Source organism: Oncorhynchus mykiss, chromosome 2, assembly GCF_013265735.2.
Source record: "Oncorhynchus mykiss isolate Arlee chromosome 2, USDA_OmykA_1.1, whole genome shotgun sequence".
Lineage (NCBI taxonomy): Eukaryota > Metazoa > Chordata > Actinopteri > Salmoniformes > Salmonidae > Oncorhynchus > Oncorhynchus mykiss.
In genome coordinates, this window is record NC_048566.1 from 22,294,344 (window position 1) to 22,303,043 (window position 8,700).

At 42.0% G+C, this 8,700-nt stretch overlaps 1 long non-coding RNA gene across 3 annotated transcripts in view; it reads left to right on the top strand.

Moving 5' to 3' along the window:
• Window positions 1-7,893, top strand: part of LOC118938435 — a 48,585-nt gene extending 40,692 nt beyond the window's left edge. For all 3 annotated transcript variants that reach the window (XR_005035709.1, XR_005035708.1, XR_005035710.1), the window contains exons 3-4: window positions 2,994-3,074; window positions 7,542-7,893. This is a non-coding gene — a long non-coding RNA (uncharacterized LOC118938435). The remainder of the gene's footprint in view (window positions 1-2,993; window positions 3,075-7,541) is intronic.
• The last annotated feature ends 807 nt before the right edge of the window (window positions 7,894-8,700 follow it).

Here is an 8,700-nt window from a genome sequence, read left to right on the forward strand (position 1 = left end):
TTCTCTGATTCTTATCTGTATTTTTTGAAACTGCACTTTTGGTTAGGGGCTCGTAAGTAAGCATTTCACTGTAAGGTCTACACCTGTTTATTCGGCGCATGTGACTAATAAAGTTTGATTTGATTTTAGAAGGAAGGGTAGGACAGCTGGTAGACAATAGTTTGAGCATCCCTGAGATTATTAAATGCTAGCATGGTTTTAATTGTAGTGAAACATTGAATTCAGAGGTAGTGGTACTGGATTAATTCAAACTGTACAGTGCCTTGCGAAAGTATTCGGCCCCCTTGAACTTTGCGAACTTTTTCCACATTTCAGGCTTCAAACATAAAGATATAAAACTGTATTTTTTTGTGAAGAATCAACAACAAGTGGGACAGAATCATGAAGTGGAACGACATTTATTGGATATTTCAAAAAATTTTAACAAATCAAAAACTGAAAAATTGGGCGTGCAAAATTATTCAGCCCCTTTACTTTCAGTGCAGCAAACTCTCTCCAGAAGTTCAGTGAGGATCTCTGAATGATCCAATGTTGACCTAAATGACTAATGATGATAAATACAATCCACCTGTGTGTAATCAAGTCTCTGTATAAATGCACCTGCACTGTGATAGTCTCAGAGGTCCGTTAAAAGCGCAGAGAGCATCATGAAGAACAAGGAACACACCAGGCAGGTCCGAGATACTGTTGTGAAGAAGTTTAAAGCCGGATTTGGATACAAAACGATTTCCCAAGCTTTAAACATCCCAAGGAGCACTGTGCAAGCGATAATATTGAAATGGAAGGAGTATCAGACCACTGCAAATCTACCAAGACCTGGCCGTCCCTCTAAACTTTCAGCTCATACAAGGAGAAGACTGATCAGAGATGCAGCCAAGAGGCCCATGATCACTCTGGATGAACTGCAGAGATCTACAGCTGAGGTGGGAGACTCTGTCCATAGGACAACAATCAGTCGTATATTGCACAAATCTGGCCTTTATGGAAGAGTGGCAAGAAGAAAGCCATTTCTTAAAGATATCCATAAAAAGTGTTTAAAGTTTGCCACAAGCCACCTGGGAGACACACCAAACATGTGGAAGAAGGTGCTCTGGTCAGATGAAACCAAAATTGAACTTTTTGGCAACAATGCAAAACGTTATGTTTGGCGTAAAAGCAACACAGCTCATCACCCTGAACACACCATCCCCACTGTCAAACATGGTGGTGGCAGCATCATGGTTTGGGCCTGATTTTCTTCAGCAGGGACAGTGAAGATGGTTAAAATTGATGGGAAGATGGATGGAGCCAAATACAGGACCATTCTGGAAGAAAACCTGATGGAGTCTGCAAAAGACCTGAGACTGGGACGGAGATTTGTCTTCCAACAAGACAATGATCCAAAACATAAAGCAAAATCTACAATGGAATGGTTCAAAAATAAACATATCCAGGTGTTAGAATGGCCAAGTCAAAGTCCAGACCTGAATCCAATCGAGAATCTGTGGAAAGAACTGAAAACTGCTGTTCACAAATGCTCTCCATCTAACCTCACTGAGCTCGAGCTGTTTTGCAAGGAGGAATGGGAAAAAATGTCAGTCTCTCGATGTGCAAAACTGATAGAGACATACCCCAAGCGACTTACAGCTGTAATCGCAGCAAAAGGTGGCGCTACAAAGTATTAACTTAAGGGGGCTGAATAATTTTGCACGCCCAATTTTTCAGTTTTTGATTTGTTAAAAAAGTTTGAAATATCCAATAAATGTCGTTCCACTTCATGATTGTGTCCCACTTGTTGTTGATTCTTCACAAAAAAATACAGTTTTATATCTTTATGTTTGAAGCCTGAAATGTGGCAAAAGGTCGCAAAGTTCAAGGGGGCCGAATACTTTCGCAAGGCACTGTATATTTTACATTTCCCCCTTTTCTCTAATATGAGGATTTAGAACTGTACAGTATTAATTCACTACACATCATTAATGTTCATCTGAAGCAGTAGATGCCTGAACAATCCCACATTAAAGCTATAATCTGAAAACTACACTAATAGCTGTTGTTTAGTTGGGGAAAACATTGACTCAGACCTTCTAGGATGTTTTCATTGACAATGGTTACATATTCATCCCTGTCATATCTGGACTGCTCATGCCAGAAGCCCAGAGCATGTAGAAGCTCATGTTCCACGATGGCGATAATATCACAGTTCTGTCCAATGGAAACAACCTGTCCATTTGGAAACGTTCTCCCTACATAGGAGGAGCACCTACCAGGGATAGACATGTTAACATAAATACAATATAATTAATTGTTGATTAGCAAAATATCTACCAAATGTTCCACCAGTACATGTCTTACCCTGTACGTTTCTCAATTGTCAGGTAGTACATCTCAGAGTCTCTGGGCTGGAAGTCCATGCATGTTTTTAGCCTGAACTGGTCAAAGGCTCGCAGAATGATCCCTTTAGTGTTCATATCTGTGCAAATAGAAAATACAGTGACCACATTAGAAAGATCAGTAATGTGATACAAAATAAATATAATACAGCTGGGAACTGGACTTGAACAAGTGACTTTTCTGCTTACAGCATAGATGCTACAGTTGTATGATATTTGATACAAGAGAGTCAAAATTAGAATCCCATGTCTTTACTCACCAAGACTTGAGTATAAAACATAGGGAACTGGAGACTGCCAGCGTTTGTTATCCCCCAGAATGCCATTCCTCTGAAATTTCTGGAACAATTCGGTTTGGTTAACCCACGTTCTTCAGATGTAGACTTTATCATTTAAAACATATAAATAATGTAAACCATTGCTGTACCCACCTCCATCATGTCCCCTTCACGTAAACGTACGTCTGAAGAAAACCAATATGGGTTAATAAGTAGTATGTTATTAAAATATTAAGTGACTTTCTATAAATCTGTATTCTTTCAACACAACTGTGACAAATATGTGTTTTATTCATGCATTATGTACTGTATAATTAATACTTTGCATATGTTTTTATTTAAGGTCAACCTTACCTTTGTTTATTTTGTCAATGCCCAACTCATCTTCGATGTCTTGAAAAGGAAAGAGTCTATAATATTAATGGTAAGCACCATATACATAAACACCTGCTACAGTATAAGTATGTTCATTAAAAACAATAGAACTCAGGTCCAAAGACTGTAGCCAGTATATTTTATTTTCATTTAAAATATCCAGAACTACCTGTGACCTTGGGAACAGCCTGGGGAGAATGATAGATTTTTTTAAAGATAAGAAATGATCAAAAATATAATTCTAAAAATGTATTTTATCTTTAGATTTACGGTTTTGCATAACTTGCATATAATTTTCTCACAATACAATAAATGATATTCTATCAAATTCAACATAGTTATTTTAACATATTGAGCTACAGACATAAATTAGAGTAAAGTAAAGTATCCTTTACTTACCCCAGCCAAAACGTGTGAGGCAGTTAAGCTCACAACAAGACAGGCATGCATATATATTCTCTCTGGATATCCTTTCCAGGGTCAAGGTCACTTTCCACATAGGAGATCACTTTGAAGAACCCTTTTTGGTTCCAGATATAACCCTTTTGGTTCCATGTAGAACCCTTTCCACAGAGGCTTCAAATCAAATCAAATGTATTTATATAGCCCTTCGTACATCAGCTGATATCTCAAAGTGCTGTACAGAAACCCAGCCTAAAACCCCAAACAGCAAGCAATGCAGGTGTAAAAAAAACTCCCTAGAAAGGCCAAAACCTAGGAAGAAACCTAGAGAGGAACCAGGCTATGTGGGGTGGCCAGTCCTCTTCTGGCTGTGCCAGGTGGAGATTATAACAGAACATGGCCAAGATGTTCAAATGTTCATAAATTACCAGCATGGTCGAATAATAATAAGGCAGAACAGTTGAAACTGGAGCAGCAGCACGGCCAGGTGGACTGGGGACAGCAAGGAGTCATCATGTCAGGTAGTCCTGGGGCATGGTCCTAGGGCTCAGGTCCTCCGAGAGAGAGAAAGAAAGAGAGAAGGAGAGAATTAGAGAACGCACACCGAGATTCACACAGGTTAGGACAGGAGAAGTACTCCAGATATAACAAACTGACCCTAGCCCCCCGACACATAAACTACTGCAGCATAAATACTGGAGGCTGAGACAGGAGGGGTCAGGAGACACTGTGGCCCCATCCGAGGACACCCCCGGACAGGGCCAAACAGGAAGGATATAACCCCACCCACTTTGCCAAAGCACAGCCCCCACACCACTAGAGGGATATCTTCAACCACCAACTTACCATCCTGAGACAAGGCTGAGTATAGCCCACAAAGATCTCCGCCACGGCACAACCCAAGGGGGTGCACAAACCCAGACAGGATGACCACATCAGTGAATCAACCCACTCAGGTGACGCACCCATTCCAGGGACGGCATGAGAGAGCCCCAGTAAGCCAGTGACTCAGCCCCTGTAATAGGGTTAGAGGCAGAGAATCCCAGTGGAAAGAGGGGAACCGGCCAGGCAGAGACAGCAAGGGCGGTTCGTTTCTCCAGAGCCTTTCCGTTCACCTTCCCACTCCTGGGCCAGACTACACTCAATCATATGACCCACTGAAGAGATGAGTCTTCAGTAAAGACTTAAAGGTTGAGACCGAGTTTGCGTCTCTGACATGGGTAGGCAGACCGTTCCATAAAAATGGAGCTCTATAGGAGAAAGCCCTGCCTCCAGCTGTTTGCTTAGAAATTCTAGGGACAATTAGGAGGCCTGCGTCTTGTGACCATAGCGTACGTGTAGGTATGTACGGCAGGACCAAATCAGAGAGATAGGTAGGAGCAAGCCCATGTAATGCTTTGTAGGTTAGCAGTAAAACCTTGAAATCAGCCCTTGCTTTGACAGGAAGCCAGTGTAGGGAGGCTAGCACTGGAGTAATATGATCACATTTTTTGGTTCTAGTCAGGATTCTAGCAGCTGTATTTAGCACTAACTGAAGTTTATTTAGTGCTTTATCCGGGTAGCCAGAAAGTAGAGCATTGCAGTAGTCTAACATAGACGTGACAAAAGCATGGATAAATTTTTCTGCATCATTTTTGGACAGAAAGTTTCTGATTTTTGCAATGTTATGTAGATGGAAAAAAGCTGTCCTTGAAATGGTCTTGATATGTTCTTCAAAAGAGAGATCAGGGTCCAGAGTAACGCCGAGGTCCTTCACAGTTTTATTTGAGACGACTGTACAACCATTAAGATGAATTGTCAGATTCAACAGAAGATCTCTTTGTTTCTTGGGACCTAGAACAAGCATCTCTGTTTTAGAGAGATAGAACTCAAAAGGGTTCTCCTATGGGGACAGCTGAAGAACCCTTTTGAAACCATTTTACCAAGAGCATAGTTCTAATCTGATGAAGCACCATGACGTTAGAAGCTGTATTTGGGTCTGGACCACTGCCTAACACCACTATTTTATTATTAAATAACCATGGCACGCTCAGGAAGAAACACACTGGATAAGAAATGGTTCAACTTAAACCATTTACTTCACTACTTGTGTCAAAGCGTTTTGTAGGTTCCGCTAACAACAAAGGCAGGATGCAGACGGTCAAAGTTACTATTTCTTCAATTATTTTGTTTCTAAAAAAATGTTGTTATAGGTTTGCGGCAACACGACACACACAAAGAAAAAGTAGGCCCCAGCACACACTTACACCACATGCCAAGGTTCATAGTAACCTGCAGGTTGGCTACACAAAGGATGGTATTTGTGGTCGCCTGACCTTAGCAACCCGTCCAGGCCGGGATGGTTCGGCGGGGGGGAGCAAAAACCCTTGAATGAGTAGGTGTGTCCAAACTTTTGACTGGTACTGTATATACTGGATATACACATATCAGCCCGTTTCTTATGTACAGCACCTCGTTCACGAAAATTGATTGCTCCTACAAACAGTGAGTCATGTGGCCGTGGCTTGCTACTGTATATAAAGTAGGCAGACAGGCATCGAGGCATTCAGTTACGTTAGAATGCCCAAAACAGGTCGCCTAAATTTCTTTGAGTGTGGTATGATCATCGGTGACAGGCGTGCTGGATCCAGTATCTCAAAGACGACCTCCCCCCTGGGCTTTTTTCACACTGTCTAGGATTTACCGAGAATGGTGCGAAAACAGCTCGTTAATGAGAGGTTGAAGGAGAATGGCAATAAAGCTAACAGGCGGGCCATAAACTGACAAATAGGGGTGCAGTACAACAGTGGTGTGCAGAACGGCATCTCGGAATACAGAACTCGTTGATCCTTGTCATGGATGGACTATTGCAACAGATGACCACACTGGGTTCCACTCCTATCAGCTAAAAACAAGAAGAAGCAGCTCCAGTGGGCACGCGATCACCAACACTGGATAATTGAGGAGTGGAAAAACATTGCCTAGAACATGACAGCGAGTTCAGTTTACTTGAGTGGCCTGGTCAGTCCCCAGACCTGGTCAGTCCCCAGACCTCAACCCAATAGAGCGTCTTTCTACAATGTAGAAAATAGTACAAATAAAGAAAAACCCTTGAATGAGTAGGTGTTCTAAAACTGTTGACCGGTAGTGTGTACTTCTCTGATTCAGAAGGGTTGGGTTAAATGCGGAAGACACATTTCAGTTGAATAAATTCAGTTGGACAGCTAACGAGGTATCCCCCTTTCCCTTCCATTCATTTCTTTAACTGGTACTAGGGACATTCAGACTATTTGTGAGAGTGTTCATGAGAGTCTCAGCTGTCCACCGAGTGGTCATATTAGTGTGTAGCCCAAACCGTTCGGACGCTACAGACAGAAGTTGGCAGAAGACCTATTTTGGGGAAGTCTCACGGTTGACAAACACCACTCTAGCTCTGCCACCTTTCACCGCAGATGCAGAAGAGCAATATCGGCAGATGCGGTAGATTGCGACGCAGCCCATGCAACAACAAAAAAACATATCTCTACCTTAAACAGACGGATTTGGATGGCTAGGTGAAATAGATAATAAACTAAAGTGAAATAAACAATAACAAATTAACAGTAAACATTACACTCACAAAAGTTCCAAAGGAATAGAGACATTACAAATGTCATGTTATGGCTATATACAGTGTTGTGATGATGTAGATCTCTCTCTCTCTCTCGCTCCATCTCTCTTGCAGTATCACAGTTTTGACACCAGGTGGCAGGAAAGTCTAACCTACTGCTGCTCTTAGCACTGCCACTATTATTATTCTGAAGGAAATCCCAGACAGCCCTGGGATCAGATAAATCAGATTTAAAAAAAAAAAGGTATTTCCCTCATATCCCAACAGCTGGTTAGCACACACATTTATGAAGAGGGAAATGCCTCACAAACAGCACCCATATAAATGGAGGGATTAAAAAAGACGTTGTTGTACAGGGCCCTTGTATTACAAACAATCTGGTCTGATCCAAGTCATACCAAAGGGCATGCTGGGGTAAAACAACACAATGAACACAATGAAACAATGAATGAAACACTGAATGAAACACTGCCTTCAGGGTTGGATATTTACAATGACTCATCTATATGTGCTTGTTATCCACAGTATCTCCTCAATACTTCTTCTGATGCCAGAGCCAAACCATCCCTGACTACAGCCATTCCTTCTGGAACAACCTCTTATCTGCATCAAAACGATGTCTAATCTCATTCTGTGCGTCACCACCATAGTGGGATAAGCTGCAAGACGCAGCTTGTTCAAAGAGACTCCCGTCCTGTGTCTTTCCACTGATTGACTACCTCTCGATGTCTTCTCAGTTCCCATCATATGGTTCAATAGACCATCATTGTTAATTGTTTACTCCATGTGTAACTCTGTGTTGTTGTCTGTGTCACACTGCTATGCTTTATCTTGGCCATCTTGGCTATCTGGTTAAATAAAGGTGAAATAAAAATCATGTCTTCCTCAATAGACAGTCAATGAGATGAGGGAGATACTGTATATTACTCTAAACTATGCTCCTCTGTTGGGATGAGGAAGGCCATTTGATCAGGGTTTAACGATGCCTTTTGGCTCTGTGATGGTGTGTCCTCCTGAGTGATGGGCGTGTGTGAACAGACAGATCCCCCCCTCGGTGCCATCTGAGAGGGTGTCATCTGAAATCATTTGTTTCCCTGCCGGACCCTCGTCCTGAATCAGGTTGCTTTGACTTGTCAGAGATCATGTGGGATCATATATTCAAGGAAATGTTGCCTCTTTGCTTAGCAAAGAAATTGGGTAGTTTAAAAAAAATAGATTACAAAAAAATGAAGACAGGCACTAAGCAGGTTTGTCCAAGATGACTTCATATTAGCAGAGTACACTGTCTGAACCTGCTATGACTCATTATAATTTTCACTGCTGTGATTTCTCTTCCACATGTTCCCCTCACACGTCTGTTTGTCCCTCCACAGTGTGTTTGTGTACTGTCCGCTTGATGTTTGAGTGAGTTGTTTCTCAGTATCGGGGGAAAGACTGGGAAGCCCACATGTCCTGTTGTCAGTGGACTCTGCCCCTCCACGCTGGATGGAGGAGGGGACGTGAACATGGAGGTGTGACACTTGTGTGTGTGTGCCCTCAGACAGACACTCATACACAGTGGGGACCCAGCCAGAGGGAGGAGTAATACACACCTGTCTGTAGCACATTCCAAAGTGGAACTCTGAACATTTTACCCAGCAAACTTTAAATTGTTTTATTTATTTATTTAACTAGGCAAGTCAGT